This window comes from Eleutherodactylus coqui, chromosome 2 (assembly GCF_035609145.1).
Source record: "Eleutherodactylus coqui strain aEleCoq1 chromosome 2, aEleCoq1.hap1, whole genome shotgun sequence".
NCBI lineage: Eukaryota > Metazoa > Chordata > Amphibia > Anura > Eleutherodactylidae > Eleutherodactylus > Eleutherodactylus coqui.
The window spans coordinates 201,935,290-201,952,589 of record NC_089838.1 but is presented as its reverse complement, the minus strand read 5'-3'; the positions used below and the strand labels follow the sequence as shown (position 1 = coordinate 201,952,589).

The 17,300-nt window shown below is 41.0% G+C and overlaps 1 protein-coding gene across 4 annotated transcripts in view; it reads right to left on the bottom strand.

Annotated features, from left to right (window-relative positions):
- Nucleotides 1–17,300, bottom strand: part of SHANK3 (SH3 and multiple ankyrin repeat domains 3) — a 412,785-nt gene that overhangs the window by 215,017 nt on the left and 180,468 nt on the right. The gene's annotated exons all lie outside the window — the stretch shown is intronic.

The following is a 17,300-nucleotide window of genomic DNA, read 5'->3' as shown; positions in this document are numbered from 1 at the left end:
CACTGCTCGTAGTGCCTTTCATATTTCCTTATTGCTTCACACCAACATTAAGGGCTCTGTTTGGATTTTCATTCTCCTGCTCCATTGACAATAATGGCGTCCATCTGGCTTCTGCTATTCTGTCCAGCATTTCTTTCCCCCCCCCCAAAAAAAACGGTGCGAGATTCTCACTGTATGAATAATCCCTTAGCCTGACTTGTGTGCTTTGGGTCATTGTCTTATTACATCACCCAACATCTATTCAGCTTAAGGTCATGGACAGTTGCCCTTACATTCTTCTGTAAAAATTTCTATATAACTTATAATTCATTGTTTCCTCAATGATCACACGATGTCCAGGCCAATAGGCAGTAAAGCAACCCCAACCATGATGCTCCCACCACCTGACTTCACTTGGAATTACGTTTTGGTGTTGGCATGAAAAGTTCTTTTTCCTAAAAACATAGCGTTGTACATCTGTGCTAAAAAAAACTCCCCTTTTGTCTATTCACTTCACTTTTGTCTCTTCTGTCCACACAACATTTTTCCAGAAGCAGTGTGGAACATCCAGCTCTTCTCAGGCAAATTTGAGATGGGACGCAATGTGTTTCATAGATAGCAGTGGCTTTCCTCGGGATGACCTTACATGAACACCATTCTAGTCAGTGTTTGTCCAATACTGAACACATGAACAGAGGTTTTTACAGCGTGTAGAGTCTTCTGTAGGTTTTTTTGCGGTTAATCTTGGGTTCTTTCTCACCTCTTTCAGAATTAGCCATTCTGCTCTTGTAGTGAGCTTAACAGAAAGCCCACTGATAAAGAGAGTTGCAACAGTCCTGCATTTTCCCCACTTGTGGATAATTTCCTAAAAGTAGATTGATGCACAAACAAGTCTTTATCAATGCTTTTGTAGCTTTTTCTAGCTTCATGCATCTTTGTAAGAAGTCTTTTGAGGTCTTTTAAAAAGTTGTTTACATCAAGGTATGCTTCCCACTAACCAACATTGTTTTGAGAAAAATAGATTTGTCAGTAACCAGTTTTTGTGTGTTTTTATTTAATAGGCAAAACATCTGTGAAACCCATACTTTCAATCTCATCTCATTAATCGAAACATATTTTGCCAATTAGTTCTTGGAGAAGTCATTAACACAGAGGATTGTTTGTATTTGTACTGTGGATGTTTGTGTTATTAGTACAATTGCTTGTGTTATTAGTTTATTTAGATTGTATTTCTCTATAAGGCCGGTTTCATATTGGCGATAAAATCACACGAGCGCATGAAAAAGCAGAGTTATGAAACCTATGCTTTTTAATGGTTTCCTTCACATTTGCGATGTTTTTACTAATGCAATGTTGTGAGAAAAAAAATTGTGGCACATCCTATTTTTCTGCGTTTTGCTCTTTTTTATTGCTTCATGTTTCCCAATGCAGCCTTTGTTTTATCGCATCGCAACGCATAAACTTGTGATTTTCATGCGATTTGATGCATTTTTAACATTAGAAAGTCCTATTGTGTGTTTCTCATGAGAAAATCGTAAGAAAAATGCGTGAGAAAATCACAAGCGGCAGTTATGTTTTTGCGAGAAAAAGCAAAATTGTGGTATTGCCATGATTTTCTTGCAGCGAAATTTCGCAATCACTCGTGTGAAACTACCCTAATTCTGACTTGGATAACAATCTGACCACATTTCATTAGTAGTCAATGTAGAAATCTAGGTAATTCCAAAGAGTTCACTTACTTTTTCTGCAACTGTATATGCAGTGTACTGTAATGTTATGCAATCAGCCAGGAAAAATAACAAAAGCTTTGAAAGAATTGCAAATCAGCACATGGTTTATTCACACTCTCACCTACGAACAATCATCTGATAATACAGCTTCAAGGAAGGAATAAATAATCAAAAAACACTGTAGGAGGAGGAATAGGAAGCAATTATCTCTAATTGTATACACTGTTGTATGAATGTAAGCCTAAACAAACAAGTCTATAAAATAACACTTCAAATGTACATGGGACTCTGAAAAGGATGCAGTCCTAGTTTGTAAAGCATAAAATGCAATTGTCTATAAGAGGGCTAGATTCACAAACACCAGATTTTTTGCAGACATTTCTGCAATTGTCCCATTTATCTGAATGGGCCTGGCAGACATCCTGATGCGTACTACAGAATCCACACCATTCACTTGTACGGAAGGCTTTTTCTGAGCCAAATCTGCCATGTGTCAACATACCCTAAGGTGATCATGCTCAGTTGGGTGACACAGTTGGAAAGGCATTTGGCACAGTTGGAAAGTTCCCGTGAGGGTAAGGGAGGCCAAGTACTTCTTTTCCAGGTAGAATATGGAATATTCAGGCTATTGCAAGTGTTTTTAACCCCTTAAAGGGGTTCGGTCAGCCAAATAAAAAAAATTTATACTCACCTGCATCCTGCCCTGCATCCCTGTACAATCTAAACCGTGGAAAGAAAACAGTTAAAAAAAACCTAATCCCGTTTTATTTCTTCCCTCCGTTGTTTAGCTGTCGCGTGAGGGGTCATCTCCCAGTGGCTCCTGCGCAGTGACGCCGAGCTGGCCGTGTCTAACCTCTGACGTCCTCGGAGAGTCAACAGCGAGTGTGCAAGCACACCAGGAAGGGGAACGCATGTGCACTCGTCGTCGACTCTCCGAGGACTTCAGAGGTTAGACCCAGCCAGGCCAATCAGTGGGCGATGCATCACTTGTGTTTCGCAGTAGTTGGAGCAGTGGCGGAAGCTGGCACTTTTCCAGCTTCTGCACCGCGATAGAGAAGCTGCTGGATGGACATCAGGAGAGCAGCAGGTTCCTGGAGAATGTTCCAGAAAGGCACAGGTGAGTATCATTTTTTTTCTTTAGCTGACAGAACCCGTTTAAAGACCAGGCTGTTTTGTATCTTAGGGACCAGATACTTTTTAAGGATTTTACCCATGTGGTGGCTTAACTGCCCTATTTTTTTCCTTCAAGTACCAAAATTATTCTTGCTGCGTTTTTTTTCCATGACATATAGGGCTATTTTTTATATCTTTTTCACTGACTTTTTTTTTCCTGTTTTTTAGATTTATTGGGGGTAAAAGGCTACACAAAATGATTTTTTTTAACATTTATAGTTTGTTTGTTTTTTTAAGTAGTATATTTACGCTAAAATAAAGTATGGGAATGGGTTCATCATTTTGTTTTAGACATTTTAATATATAATATGTATGGCTTTGGATTACAGGGAGCATACGGTGACGGTTTTAGGTCATTTTTTTAATGTATATATTTTTCTTCCATTCTGTGATTTTGTTTTACTTATTTATGTAATTATTTTTTTTACTATCTATGTCCCCCATGATGTCATATAAGACTTCTGGGGAACATTCACATGTTTTGCTTTTTTATTTGTCTCTTTTCCTCTGTAGCTGAGGCATCCATAGGAGCCCCAGTTACAGGGAAAAATATCCGCTGCAGTGACAATAGAACAGCGCTCAAGGTATATCATATATTTTAGAGAGGAGGGGACTCACCTGGTGCTCGCCGTCTAGCCCCTCATTGGGAGCAGACCGCTGCACCCCAAGAAACGTCCCTCCAACTTCCAACCAAGTCGCTCCCTTTAACCAAGGGAATACTGGTGAGCTATAGGAATATTTCACCAGATGCCAAATAACCCCGGGACAATGTAACAAGAAAATGGAATAGAAAAATTGATCCTGCGCTCCTTTCAAAGGCAGAGCATTAGATTCTTCAAATGAAGTTTAAGCAGTTACTTCTGGCAGTGCCCTACCTAAAGGTTATGTGTTGGTTGGATTGTTTTTGTATTTTCTTTTATTGCTTTGGTTAAATAAGGCTGGATTCATACAGGGTGGATTTGCTGCGGAAATTCCGTCCGGAATTTCGCCGCAGCAAATCCGCTTGCGGTCGCTAATCCCGGGATTAGACGCCCATGTGGATGAAATTTTTCAGAAATCTTGTCCACACGGGACGGGGAATCTGTCACGGCAAAGCTGGCAGAAGCTGGTGTTGATTCGCCGGCTGCAGCATGTCCATTCTTTTTTTTTCCGTTGTGGCCGCACTCTCCTCTACGGGAGCACCGGCCGCAATGGAAAAACGTGCTAAGTGCCACGGGTTTTGAAGCAGCGCTTTCTGGGCGGAAATCTTGCAATTCTTCCCTGCAGCCAAACCGTGAGACTTTCGCCAGGAATACACTGTGTGGGAACCCAGCCTAAAGAGGTCTGGACTCTTCTACACCAGCAATTGTGGTTTAAATGCTTACAGTCCAGGATTAGGGGGGTCTTCATGGGGGGACCTCCCCCAGACGTAAGTGCTTGAACTTCATTTGAAGAATCTAATGCTCTGCCCCTGAAAGGAGTGCAGAATCAATTTTTCATGCAGTGACAATAGTCACTGGCACAGCTGATCAGGGTCTTCTAGGACCCTGTAGCTCTGCTGTGCCAGGTAATCCACTTTCACTTTTTAGTACATGGAGCTCATTGAGCGCTGTGTACTAGGAAAGGAGAAGGCAGAAGAGGTCAAAACCACTCCTGCCTTCTCCTTAGGGTTCTCATCTATGACTAACATCTGACAACCCGACCTGCTTCTGGTTGATTGCAGAAGCAGGGGCTTTAATCCCCTGCCGTATTTTTACTATCGGCTGGGATTAAAGCCCAGGAGCAAGTGCCGTAAATTTACAGCACTTGGTCCTTAATGGGTTAAAACATTCTTAAAGGCCTACTACAATATCAGCACTAGCGGTGATCACAGGCGCTCCGTCTGCAAGGCTTCATTCTCCACCTAATCCCCCTACTGGACACTGCATGATCAGGTTTATGTAATGAAGGGTTAAGTAAAGTCTACTATGAGCACTTCTGAAGGGTTCCTGAAAATGTATTTAGAGGAAATAGGCATTTTCTGCATATAATATTGACTAATTAGCAACACCATTGATGTATGAAGTGCAACATATCTCATGCCTCACAGGTTCTTGCAGAATTCATTGGCTGCAACTTAAAGAATATCGCCTGCTTTCAATGTAAATAGGTTATGAGAACACGACTCACCAACCATTAAACAGCAGTAATTTTCTGTACATGGATATCAGCTAACCATGTTAAATATTTGATTCTACTTTATTCAAACTGAATATTAACTACTTAGCCTTCTATATAATAAGGTTGTGCATTAAGAAGATAACAAAGTATGTGTTTTCTGCCAGAAATGTATTTATGTTAATTAGCGCTGTGCATATATTGCTGGGAAAATGGGAGCATGTTTGACAAGTCTAATGTGAGCACTGCTGTCACAGAAGCAGCAGGTGCAAGGAGGGGTGAATAAGAAGGGGAGCTGTTATTACATAGAGATGTGCAATGCTAAAGCCCACAGCAAGAACCTGTGCCATGTAAACATTGGCACCGGCACAGGCAAGTACAGGATTATGAAACAGGAAATTAAAACTTTAAAGGGAACCTAACACATTGACCATGCAGTCAGATCTGCCAGCAGTATATTTTCCCCTTCCAGTCATACTTACGGCTATATAGGTCTTAACTATGTATGTCTTGAGCAGTTAGGACATCTGTAACCATCCACAGCGTATGCTTTTTATGGAGTGGGCTCGGGAGCCAAACCTGTTCTATACATGGCAGATATCTTTGACAGCTGACACCTGCACGCAACAGCAACGACAGGGGCATTTAAACATTCTAATAGATCGGTATTTAAATGTCTCGAACAGCCTCACCACGATAAGATCATGTGGGTGCCATCCGGGTGTCATGGCAGCCTGGGGCCTTCTGAAGGCCCCCAGGGCTGCTATGATTGTTTGCCTATTTAGGAGGATCTTGTGGCATGTTTTTAATAAGCAGCTTGTTAAAATACAGTATAATGCAATACCATGGTATTGCATTAAACTATGTAGGCAAAAATTAAAAAAATATTAAAATTGAAGAGAAAACCTTTTCACGGTAGTCACATCTAAAAATTAAAAAATAAAATATTGCTGTATCTGTAAAAGTCCAATTTAATAAAGGTTTAAATAAAGACAGCATGATTAACTTCATTAGAAAAAAACGCAGTGGAAAAATTGTGCTTTTTTGGTCACTCCGTCTCCAAGAAAAAAAATTCAATAAAAAGCGACCAAAAAGTCGTATGTTCCCCAAAATGTTAGCAATACAGACTACAGGTCACCCAAAAAATAATTTTACACAGCCCCGTCAATGTAAAAATAAAGTTATGGTGGTCAACATAGGCTCATTTTATGTGCGTACCTATGTACGCACATAAACACGCTCGTCTGAATGAGGCCTTGCTATGTGCATAAATAATATCAATTTGGTATTGCTGTAATTGTACTGAGTCACAGAATAAAGACAACCTGTCATTTTTACTGCACCATGAACACCGTAAAAGTAAAACCTCCTCAAAATGGTCAAAATGTGGGTCTTTCCCATTTCGCCCCAATACAAAAAAGTCTTCCAATACACACATGCTAAAAAGGAAGAAAAATATGTTTATCAGATGGAGAGAGGGTGAAATATCTAAAGAAGAATATAATGCAGTTTGCAGAAACTGTAGGGCAAGTGTCAGAAAAGCTAAAACTAAGGCCTTGTTCCCACTTAGTTTTAGAACGCGCTTCTATAAGAACCAATGGTTTCCTATAGAACCATTCAGATGAATGAATTTTAGATGTGCAAAATCCTCGCACCTATCAAAGATTGGGCATGAGACTGCAGATCGCATCTAAGCACCATGGTGCGCAAAGAAAGGACCTGACCTATCTTTGGTGAATGCTTTCCATAGACTCCTATGGGACCTGGAAAGCACGCACCATGCACTTCGGATGATGTGAAGGGGCTAATTCAAATAGCTGCAATTCACCCATTCACACGATCTTTAGTGCAGTATAGGCGCAATCTTTTAATGCGCCTATACTGCGTGCCAACAGCGCTTGTGTGAATGAATTGACGCTTGCAACAGAGTCTAAAAGCAATAAAAAAGGATTTGGGGAGTATGTTAAAAGCAAAAGAAAAGCCAAAAATGCTATAGGATGCTCACAGAATGAAAATGGGGAATTGGTTAAAAATGATGTTGAGAAGGCTGAATTTTTAAATTCTTATATTATATCTGTTTTCTCTCAGAAAATAACTGATTTTCCCTGTGCTTTTTGGGGGAATAAAAGAGTGTAGGCTATCTATAAATAGAGAGATGGTGAGGGAACACATAGCTAACCTAAATGAATTTGAGTCCCCATATGCAGATGAATTACATCTCAGGATACTAAAGGAAGCAGCAGAGGTAATACTAATTACTAAACCACTCGCCATAATCTTTAAAAATTCCTGGAGAACAGAAGTCCCAGTAGATTGGAAAAGGGCAAATGTTGTTCCCATCTTCAAAAAAGGCAAGAAGGTGGACCCAGGAAACTACAGGCCTGTGAGCCTGACTTCTATACCAGGAAAAATCTTTGAACAAATTATTAAACAGCATATCTGCAAGTACTTGGATAAAAATGGAGTAATTAACCAGAGCAGGCATAAGTTTGTAACAAACAAGTCATCCTGGACTAATCTAATTTACTTTTATGACAGAATCACCAACTGGGTTGATCAGGAAAATGCAGTAGATATGGTATATCTTGACTTTAGTAAAGCTTTTGACAAAGTATCTAATACCATCCTTATTGAAAAAATAACCAAATATGGGATCAACAAGGCAACTGTTAGATAGGTTCAGAACTAGCTGAGTGATCGTACTCAAAGATTGGTTATAAATGGCTGCACATCCAAGGGCAAGAATGTGTCAAATGCAGTACCACATAGCTCTGTCCTGGGCCCAGTGGTGTTCAACATTTTTATAAATGATCTGGAGGTGGAAATTGAGGGGAAACTGTTCAAATTTGCTGACGACACAAAGCTAGGAGGGATAGCTAACACAAGAGAAGAGAGAGAGCATTCAAAAAGATCTAGAAAAGCAGCTTGAACAGTGGGTGGCGACTAACAAAATGGTATTTAACAAGGAGAAATGCAGTCTTACATCTGGGCAAGAATGAAAAAAACACATACAGAATGGGAGAAATTGGGCTATGCAGCAGTACATGTGAAAAAGACTTGGGTATACTAATAGATCATTGACTGAACATGAGTCAACAATGTGATGCAGCAGTAAAGAAGGCAAACACAATTCTGGGATGTATTAAAAGGAGTATAGAGTCAAGATCACACGAGGTATTGAATAAGCAGGGATTTCAATCACAAAGTTAAATGTTCTACAAAACTACATATACATCTACTACTGATTTTATTCTTATGGTAAAAGGTTCCCTTTCAATGTGCAATGAACATATGGCTTAAAGCAGAGCAAACACTTTTATCTACATTAAAGAGTTAACCCACATGCAGCATTTTAGCCCATGCTTCCATATTTATACTTTACACTTTCCTTGACCCCTGGGACCTCTACTTCCCTGCCTGAGTGTTTCCCTTGATTGTATTGTTTTGCAATTGTTTAGTCTACTGAGCTAATTTTAATGGTATTGTTCTGGAATGTGGGAGTTCTTATCTTACCTTTGTACTGGAGACTATGCTTAATATGGAACAGAAAGTGAAATAATAGATGATTGTCAGCTGCTTTGAATGAGTATGTAAAAACGCTTATAGCAGATTTATTAAAAACATGTATAATAAGAAAGGTCATCCCCTTCCCATGGAACTGGAATAGAATTAGTATTGAGGGCATGTTTCTGGATAGGCAATGAACAATTTCTCCAAGAAGCAAAATTAATACTTCACAACTGCAGTACTACAACTCAATTCAGTTCGAGCAGTGTATTACAACGCTGCAGTTTCTTAAAGCGATTGTCAGGATTTTATGCACATTACATGAAGCTTAATCATGTGAGCAGGGGCGTGACTATAGAGGATGCAGGGGATGCGGTTGCACCCGGGCCCAGGAGCCTTAGGGGCCCATAAGGCCTCTCTTCTCCATATAGGGAGCCCAGTACTATGAATAAAGCATTATAGTTGGGGGCCCCGTTACAGGTTTTGCATTGGGACCCAGAAGCTTCAAGTTACGTTTCTGCATGTGAGATATGTACAGTTGTAATCAAAATTATTCAACCCCCATGGCAAATTCAAGTTATTTGCCAAATTTAAAAACTTTTCAACTGTTGACAAAAAGCAATCAAATAAGAGCAATTTAAATAGCTCAACGTAGCTAATATAATAAGTGGTTACTCCAAATTTAACACAAAATGCCAAATTTAATGACTACTACAGTCTCAGAATTATTCATCTCCTTCATAACAGGTGTCTTTGGCACTTAGTAGAGCACCTTTTGCTATTATAACCTGCTGCAAACATGATGCATAGCAAGGCAGGCGCTTCTGACAGCATTCCTGAGGAATCTCAGCCCATTCCTCATGGGTAATGGCCTTCAGTTCACTAATAATCTTGGATTTGCAATAGTCTGTTCCATATTGGTGGCTATCAGCTGTTACTGACAGCTAACAGCCACCGGTAACTGCTGTGATCAGAGTTAGCTCTGATCGAGGCAGTTAACAGTTAAGATTCTGTAGTCAAAGCTGACTGCATGTCTAAACAGTCAGAGGGAGGGGGTTGCCAGTGGGCTATCATGGCAGCCCGGAGCCTACTGAAGACCCCCAGCCACACATAGATGCCTATCATGTCTTGTTCGTGACAGGGCTTGAAAGGCAAAACAAAAATTGCTATATACCGCAATACTTAACTATTGCAGTATATAGTACAAGTGATCAGATACTGCAAGTTAAAGTCCCCTGTAATGATATTCAGTTTACATTTGTCTTATTGAGAGAATTATTAGAAATGATTCGAGAATCCACAACCTGACCAGTTCACTTTTACTTACTTTAATTTAAGCATTGAAACTTAAGACTACAGTATATTAATTTATATGCCTAAACTCGAGTATTGTTTTGTATTTTTTGTATAAAAAAATTGCCAAAATTTATTAAAAATATTGTTTAAAGAAAAAAAGGCGCCCGTGGGGACTAAATAAAAGTGCGTTTTTAAAAAATTTACATTTACAAAAAAATCCTTTTCCCATTTTTCCCATAAAAAACTAAACAATTAAAAATATTTGGTATTGCTGTGTACATAAAACTATTAAAATACACTATGTATCCCACTTGATGAAGGCCGTAAAAAAAAGTTGGAATGCCAGAATTGCGATTAAAAAGTGATTAAAATTAGTATTTTTCCCAAAATAGTAATAATAAAAACTACAGATTGATTGGAGAGTTGCAGGCATTTGTTTAGGATTGGTACATTGGTGATTGAGGAGGGATAACCTGGCATGGCCGTGGACGAATACCTCCCCCTTTATCTATCCTTATATTAAGTAACCCTCCTATCCCACTGTGCATTTAGCATGGCAAGTACTGCTAAAGTCCCTTCCTTTCTCCTTAGGCTTGTATGGGAGCTTCTTTTACCGCGAACAGCCGGCAAGGGGAGGGGGAGAGACTTTAGCAGCCACTTGGTTGCATCTTTTTCTCGTTCATGTGATTTTCAGCTGTGATGCGGGTGGCCAAAAATCACAAAGCCTGTGTTAAATAGCGCTGTGGCTTAGTCGTACACATTCACTGTATAAGTGAGAATGACTGAAAGATTGGTGAACAAGCCAACAATGATTTTTATGGCTGCATAAAATGAATGATGAACAAAAACCAAACGATTTATCGTTCGTCTTTCGATTGTTTACACAGCGAAAAGTCACTAATTGGTAATTTTGCTTTAGTGAGCTGAAATTAAGCAACAAGCAATCAATGAGCGATTTCTCGCCTAGAACTCCTTCAGTTCTCACATCTACACAAGACAATTTTTGCAGAAAACTTCTCATTTGAGCAATTTTTCGGCTGATAGTTGACCCATGTAAAAGTAACTTTAGCCATATTTCTAATATGTAATCAAACATCACTGCCAAAAAGTTATAATCAATCCAGGTATTTAATGTGTTTTATCTGATTTATAAGGCCTTGGGCAGGCAAGCGTTTTTTTGCGCACAAATAGGTGCGCAAAAAAAATTGTCACTTGCATGTGTCTAAATTGCATGAATGGGCAGGGCAATGTGTGTAAATCACAGGTGCTCCAGGAAGTGAGAGAGGCGCGCAGAGGATTAACCCATAGCAGGGAGAGACAAAGTGGAGTGAAGGGTTAATCCCCCATAGCTCAGCTCTCTCTCCCTACTATGGGGAAATTCCTCATAGCTCCGCTCTCTTATCCTGCTATAAGGAAATCCCCCATAGCTCCGCTCTTTCTCCCTGCTATGGGGAAATCCCCCATTGTTCTGCTCTCTCTCCCTGCTAAGGGGATCTCCGAGGGACATCCCCATAGCGCGTAGTGAGTGGGCAGGGCTAGAGAGAGTGGATTGGGGACTAACAGGAGTTTACAGCGGGACATTAAAAATGTGCTTTTGGGAAGCAGGTTTTAAATGTCCTGCTGTTAGCAATGGGAAATCTATTCTGAGCGCAGGAGTTTCCATAAACTGCTCACAGAGCAGCCAATGGAAACTCCTGCACAGCGCACCAAAGATAGCTCAGATCCTATCTTTGTTAGGTGTTCACCGTTTCGCACACCTAACATTCTGCCATGTCAGCGTTTCTGTAGGAACCCATTGATTCTTTTAGAAGCACTCCTCTTGCGTGCCTCTTGGTGCGGGAAAAAAAAAACTCATTTGACCAAGCCCTAAGTGTGTATTCTTACCAGGGATTCTATTCAGGGGTTTGAATAATTCCATATGTGCAGTAGACATTTACTTCTTAAGGACATGGAACTTTTTTTTCCCATTTTCAGTTTTCCACTAACATAGCTACATGAGGGCTTTTTTTGCGGAATGAGTTGTGTTTTTCAATGGTACCATTTAATGTACCACATAACTTATGGAAAACTTAAAAAATTTTAACTAGGGTGAAATAAAAAAAAAACTATTCTGCCATTTGGAGGGGTATTGTTTCTACAGCGTACATATTTTTGTAAATGATATGAGAATTTTATTCTGTGGGACAGTATGATTACGCTGATACCCAATCTATATAGATTTACTTTCGCTGTAGTACTTTTAAAGAATAAAATATCTTTGGAAAAAAGTAAATATATATTTTGCTGCCATCCCCTGACACCCATAACTTTTTAATATTCCCGTCAATATAGTGTGCGAGGGCTCATTTTTTGCAGGACTTCTTGTAGTGTCTATTTTTATATTGAGGTTTGTGTCACTTTTTATTACATTTTTTTCTTGGAAGCAGAGTGATTAAAAATACGCAAGTCTGAACGCTCATCTGAGTCTACCTACACATGGGCAAGCATGACATCGGGCAGAGAAACTTGACCTGACATCGTGCTCGCCAACGTGCGATTTCGCGCCAATGCGGGCATTTTTCTGGCACGTAGCAATCCTCTGGAATGGCTTTCAGAGGCATAAGAGGAATGGCAAGTGTTTCCCATTGTTTTCTATGGGAAACCTTGCATTGCACACACATGCACGTCGCATGACGTGCAATGTTTTTGTACTGTCACATTGAAAACAATGAGCGATGTGTTCTGAGGGAAGTGAAAGATAGGACATGCTACGATTTTTCCCGCACTGCGATGCAGTCAGGGAAAACATTGCTTATGTGTATGACTCCATTCAAAAGAAAGGGGTTCATATTCGCACGAGATTTCCCTCGCAACGCATAAATCTTGCGCAAGATTCTTGGCCATGTGAAACTGGCCTCAATAAGCCTTTACATGTGCCAATACGATTGTAGTTCATCCTCTTTAGATACGTAATCAGGACTCTGCTTACTCTAATCTAGAGCACACTCTTACATAAAATATGTCTCACCTATAAGTCTTTTAGTTTATACCACCCATTCACTTTTAAAATAAATGTATACACGTCAGATGTAAGCAGTTCTTTCAACATATTTTCTTTATTACTGAATTGCTGTGTGGGTGTAATCCTTTGCATCTTCTACAGTCTGATGTGGATTAATTGTTGATTCTTGTTAAAGACCTATACACAAGTGTGTGTGGGGTGGTGAGGGGGTATCATTATTGTGAGGTTTATGTTGTAATTGTCTATTGTAGGAATGCAGTACCACAAATGGCCTTCAGGGGTTGTGGGCAGGCTGGATGAGGAGAACTGTGGCAGCGAAAAGGTTTATGCTGCTCATTAATCAGCAGACACATGTGTGGGTGTGTCTGCAGAACAGAAAAACTCAGGAGTTCCTGAGTTTGGTGTCCATTTGCTGGTCCATTACAGGTCTAGTGCAGACAAAGCCTTGGTCCACTGCAGAGCTCTTTCTGCCATTAGGAGAGCAATGAGTCTGACAGGGATGGACGGCCCCTAGACTGATATCTTGGATGGGTTAAAGGACTATGTTATGCTAAGGCACTAGGCCTTAAGGCCCATTTACACGGAAAGATAATCGCTCAAAAATAGTAGGAGTGACAGTTTTGAGCGAACATCTTTGCATAACTCTAAGTAGCTAATTAGCTACTAAAGAGTTAATGTAGGCGGAGCGGGACACCACCGCAATAGCTCTGAGAACAAAGCAGCTGTTTTGTATATGCAAACAGCTGCTTTGTTCTCAGAGCTTTCAGCTGGTGTCCCGCTGAGAACTGCCAGCGGGATACCAGCTGAAAGAATACTATCAGCGCTGCCCACTAAGCAAATCAGCGTGCGGCACTGATAAGAGTCAGCATTGATTTTTAGCTTGCTAGAAATCACCAATGAATGAATAGTGCACAAACAGTGCACGATAGCCACGGGTTTAGACAGAACGATTATCGCTCAAAAGATGGCTTTTGAGTGAATTTTGAGCGATAATCGTTGTGTCTAAATGGGTCTTTAGGCCTTAGTCAGACGGGCGTTTTTAGCTGCGATTTGCGCATGCGCATGCGTCCGGCGATTTTTTTAAACCATTGCTTTGCAATGGTATCGGACACATGAGCGCTTTTTATGCACTCGTCCGATAAATTATAGAACAAAAAATCGCAGATCGCACCTATCTGGGATCTGCGATTCCTGTTCTCTTCTGTATATGCGCTCAATGGGGCCGGCGGCAGCAGCGCCAACCCCATTGAGAACATATAGAAGACAAATCATTCTTCTCTGCCACAGCTGTAACAGCTGTGGCAGAGAAGAACGATGTTTGCCCATTGAATTCAATGGAGCGGCAATACAGCCGCTCCATTGAAAGCAATGGGCTGCCGGCTTGCGCGGGGTGAATTGTCGGGAAGGGGTTAAATATATAAGCCCTTCCCTGCAATTCATCCTAAAATGTGTTAAAATAAAAAAAAATTGTATACTCACCTTTCCGCTGCAGCCGGAGTCCAGCCGCGGCCGCTGTCAGTTCTCCTGAACTGCTTCTTGGCACTATTCAGCCAGCGGGGCTTTAAAATCCCCGCCTGCTGAATGATCTGCCTCTGATTGGTCACAGCCCTGACCAATCAGAGGCTGAAAACACTCACACACCCATTCATGAATTCATGAATGGGTGAGTGACTGCTGCCTCTCAGCGCTGAGCCAATCAGGGGCAGGTCTGACTCACATCCATTCATGAATTCATGAATGGGTGTGAGTGAGGCATGCCTCTGATTGGCTCAGCGCTGAGCCAATCAGGGGGCAGGTCTGACTCATACCCCCTTCACACCCACTGCAGGACGGCCACGCGGAGCTCCGGCTGCCGGCAGAAGGTGAGCATACAATTTTTTTTTATTTTAACACATTTTAGGATGGATTGCAGGGAAGGGCTTATATATTTAAGCCCTTACCGACAATTCATCCCGGGCTCGCCCGCAGCGCATTGCTTTCAATGGAGACGGCTGTATTGCTGTCTCCATTGAATGCAATGCGCTGGACAGCTCCGGCCCGTTTCTAATGAAACGCGGCTAGGAGCAGATTTTCGGGCGATTTGCGGGCGACTTGCGCGCACCGGTCACGCGATTTGCGGATGCGCATCCGTCATGCGATCCGCAAATCGCGCGAAAAATCGCCCGTCTGACTAAGGCCTTATAGTGAAGAAGAGGTCCTGTGTTTTTGCGAGCAGCTAGCTTTTGCATTCAGTGTATGTGCACTGTTATGCTTAACAGTGAGAAGACTATATTATTGCAGCTGATTTGCTGCAAAAAAGGGCTGCTATACTCAGTTTTACTAAAGTTCTGGCCTGGATGTGGGTTCCAGGTATTGTGCTACCCACATGGTGGAAGAAAGATGGTGGTCCTGTGAGTTCAATACCCCCAACTATCACACTATCTAATTGTAGAGTAATCTTTGGCACATTTGTTCGCACATTGTTTAGATGACATTCACTTTTCAATAAAAAGAAAAGTAAATAAATTAGAGGAAGGTGATAAAAATCTTGTGGCATATATTGCATGTAGCAAGACAGGATCTGTATTGGTTGAAAAATTTGGATCAAGTGAAGAGTATGTCCCCTTGATTGAAGAAGTTAAGATTATGTCCCCTGCTGCTTCACAGTGATTGCTTGAATGCCTACAACAATATTCAACTGGCATTGAATTTCAGTAATGAACGTGTCAATCACAGGGATCCAAAATTTCGACTTGTTTCTCCAATTGGTGCCCACACACAACATAAAGAGTGTTACTGGAATAAATGCAAGGCTCGTATCAAGACAAACAGGAGGCTTCTTTGTGATTTGTTTCCAACATATCCAGCAGTTGGCCAGAAGACCCATTTAATACTGCTTCTGCATATTGCAGAGGAGTTTCCTGTGTAGGATTATGCTGTATGATTATGGTTATGTTTATAAATAAATAAATTGCTATCACTAAAAAATATTGGCAAGGGACATATGCCTTTAATTTTAAATGAAATGTATGTCCTAGGGGGAATGTCCTAGGGAGACATGATCTTCACTACTTCATTTGTGTTAACATTTGTGTCAAGTGAAGTTTATGTCTTAAGGGAACATGATCTTTGCTTGATCCAAAAATGAATGCCAAACTGAAAGTTCTTTCCTCAGCCCTACATTGCCGGTGCATCTGCTTCATTTAAAAAAATAATACCAAGTGAATATGGGCAGATTTAGTATAAATGCCAGAATCTTGTAAGCAAAAGAAAAGGAATATATATGGCAATATCTAGTAAGAAAAATGCAGAACTTACTATGACTCTCTTGACCTCCTTAATTCAGATTACCTTCTCATTACTAGTAATAGAACGAGTAGCAATAATTCTTAGAACCTTGTCAAGTTACAGATGTAGAAGGAAAAATATCTTGTACTGTATTAGCCAGTAGATAGAAATCACAAAATGTGAGAGTCTTCAGTTGTTGATACCTTTTAATGGCTAACAAAAAAGATGATAACAAATAGCAAGCTTTAGAGACTACTTAAAGGGGTTGTCCCGAGGCAGCAAGTGGGTCTATACACTTCTGCATGGCCATAATAATGCACTTTGTAATGTACATTGTGCATTAATTATGAGCCATACAGAAGTTATAAAAAGTTTTATACTTACCTGCTCCATTGCTGGCGTCCTCGTTCCCATGGTGCCGACTAATTTTCGCCCTCCGATGGCCAAATTAGCCGCGCTTGCGCAGTCCGGGTCTTCTTCTTTTCTGAATGGGGCTCCGTGTAGCTCCGTGTAGCTCCGCCCCGTCACGTGCCGATTCCAGCCAATCAGGAGGCTGGAATCGGCAATGGACCGCACAGAAGCCCTGCGGTCCATGAAGACAGAGGATCCCGGCGGCCATCTTCAGCAGGTGAGTATGAAGACGCCGGACCGCCGGGATTCAGGTAAGCGCTGTGCGGGTGGTTTTTTTAACCCCTGCATCGGGGTTGTCTCGCGCCGAACGGGGGGGGGGTTTAAAAAAAAACAAAACCCGTTTCGGCGCGGGACAACCCCTTTAAGGTCTCTATCAGGCCTGTGAGTCTCAAAAGCTTGCTACTTATCATCATCTTTTCAGTTAGTCATTAAAAGGAACCAAGTTACAGATGTGCAGTAACTATCAACAACCCACAGGAAAGAAATGCGGGACTTTTGCTTGAGGTTGAATTGTAAGAGTTCTTGGGGCTGCTAACAAAAGTGTTTCATATCCAGACTACATGAACAATGTTATCCCTTACTGTTCCTACGTTACCATTAACCAAACTGATTTCATGTAGATTTTTACCATCCATTAACATAAATGTGATTGCTTACCCTTGATGCACTCAGCAAAGTAATGTCTATAAAACCTGCACACCATCACAGAGACCCCTTGCTACGGGAATGTAGGTACTCCACATGGCGCTCTAAGAGTCTCGATAGAATGATGTACAAACAGAAAAAAACAGCATCCGATA